The sequence below is a fragment of the Oncorhynchus masou genome, chromosome 32 (genome assembly GCF_036934945.1).
Source record: "Oncorhynchus masou masou isolate Uvic2021 chromosome 32, UVic_Omas_1.1, whole genome shotgun sequence".
Taxonomy (NCBI): Eukaryota; Metazoa; Chordata; class Actinopteri; order Salmoniformes; family Salmonidae; genus Oncorhynchus; species Oncorhynchus masou.
Window position 1 is genome coordinate 79,506,242 of NC_088243.1, and position 2,500 is coordinate 79,508,741.

The 2,500-nt window shown below is 49.6% G+C and overlaps 1 protein-coding gene across 1 annotated transcript in view; it reads left to right on the forward strand.

The window, feature by feature from the left end:
* Positions 1-2,500, forward strand: part of LOC135526647 (teneurin-2-like) — a 71,719-nt gene that overhangs the window by 11,000 nt on the left and 58,219 nt on the right. The window lies entirely within an intron of this gene.

The window sequence follows — 2,500 nt, forward strand, 5'->3', positions numbered from 1 at the left end:
GGAACAACACTTTGTGAGATCAACTCTCTGTTCCCCACTAGAAACTAGGGCAGCTTTGTATGCTGTGTCTTTCACAAGACAAAACTCCTCACTCGTCTGCTTGTGGGTGCTGATCTAGGTTAGGCATGTGATCTACTGTAGGCTAGGCATGTGATCTACTGTAGGCTGTGCATGTGATCTACTGTAGGCTAGGCATGTGATCTACTGTAGGCTAGGCATGTGATCTACTGTAGGCTAGGCATGTGATCTACTGTAGGCTAGGCATGTGATCTACTGTAGGCTAGGCATGTGATCTACTGTAAGCTAGGCATGTGATCTACTGTAGGCTGTGCATGTGATCTACTGTAGGCTAGGCATGTGATCTACTGTAGGCTAGGCATGTGATCTACTGTAGGCTGTGCATGTGATCTACTGTAGGCTAGGCATGTGATCTACTGTAGGCTGTGCATGTGATCTACTGTAGGCTAGGCATGTGATCTACTGTAGGCTATGCATGTGATCTAGTGTAGGCCATGCATGTGATCTACTGTAGGCTATGCATGTGATCTACTGTAGGCCATGCATGTGATCTACTGTAGGCTATGCATGTGATCTACTATAGGCTATGCATGTGATCTACTGTAGGCCATACATGTGATCTACTGTAGGCTATGCATGTGATCTACTGTAGGCCATGCATGTGATCTACTGTAGGCCATGCATGTGATCTACTGTAGGCTATGCATGTGCTTGCATTTTAAACTCCTTCCGTTCCTTTTTTTCATAACGCCACTCTCTCAACCTCTGCACGTTTTCTCTCAATGCAGACATGTGGGACTTGGTTGACAAAGGTAAAACTGTATTTTGGTTTTCAGCGTTTAGCTTCTCGTGCTGCATAGTAGTAGGAACTAGTCGCTGCTAAGTCGTCTGTGGGTTTGGGGCTGGCTGGCGTTGGTAAGCTTGGCCCAGTAGACTAGTCATCTGTGTGCTATCTATATTTCTATATCTATATCTATATCTGTCTGTCTGTCTGTCTGTCTGTCTGTCTGTCTGTCTGTCTGTCTGTCTGTCTGTCTGTCTGTCTGTTACCAACCAACCAGTGTTTTACCATTCACAACCACACAACCACTGTAGCCAGGGGTTACCATCCACAACCTCACAGCCACTGTAGCCAGGGGTTACCATCCACAACCTCTCAGCCACTGTAGCCAGGGGTTACCATCCACAACCTATCAGCCACTGTAGCCAGGGGTTACCATCCACAAATTCTCAGCCACTGTAGCCAGGGGTTACCATCCACAACCTCTTAGCCACTGTAGCCAGGGGTTACTATCCACAACCTCACAGCCACCGTAGCCAGGGGTTACCATCCACAACCTCACAGCCACTGTAGCCAGGGGTTACCATCCACAACCTCTCAGCCACTGTAGCCAGGGGTTACTATCCACAACCTATCAGCCACTGTAGCCAGGGGTTACCATCCACAACATATCAACCACTGTAGCCAGGGGTTACCATCCACAACCTCTCAGCCACTGTAGCCAGGGGTTACCATCCAAAACTTCTCAGCCACTGTAGCCAGGGGTTACCATCCACAACCTCTCAGCCACCGTAGCCAGGGGTTACCATCCACAACCACTCAGCCACTGTAGCCAGGGGTTACCATCCACAACCTCTCAGCCACTGTAGCCAGGGGTTACCATCCACAACCTCTCAGCCACTGTAGCCAGGGGTTACCATCCACAACCTCTCAGCCACTGTAGCCAGGGGTTACCATCCACAACCTCTCAGCCACCGTAGCCAGGGGTTACCATCCACAACCACTCAGCCACTGTAGCCAGGGGTTACCATCCACAACCTCTCAGCCACTGTAGCCAGGGGTTACCATCCACAACCTCTCAGCCACTGTAGCCAGGGGTTACCATCCACAACCTCTCAGCCACTGTAGCCAGGGGTTACCATCCACAACCTCTTAGCCACTGTAGCCAGGGGTTACCATCCACAACCTCTCAGCCACTGTAGCCAGGAGTTACTATCCAGAGATCATAGTTCAAGCTGTGTCTATTAACAGAACAGTCCCCCTCAGTCTCTCTCTCTCATATGGGGTATATAACAGAACAGTCCCCCTCAGCCTCTCTCTCATATGGGGGTATATAACAGAACAGTCCCCCTCAGTCTCTCTCTCATATGGGGTATATAACAGAACAGTCCCCCTCAGTCTCTCTCTCATATGGGGTATATAACAGAACAGTCCCCCTCAGCCTCTCTCTCATATGGGGGTATATAACAGAACAGTCCCCCTCAGTCTCTCTCTCATATGGGGTATATAACAGAACAGTCCCCCTCAGTCTCTCTCTCATATGGGGTATATAACAGAACAGTCCCCCTCAGCCTCTCTCTCATATGGGGTATATAACAGAACAGTCCCCCTCAGCCTCTCTCTCATATGGGGTATATAACAGAACAGTCCCCCTCAGTCTCTCTCTCATATGGGGTATATAACAGAACAGTCCCCCTCAGC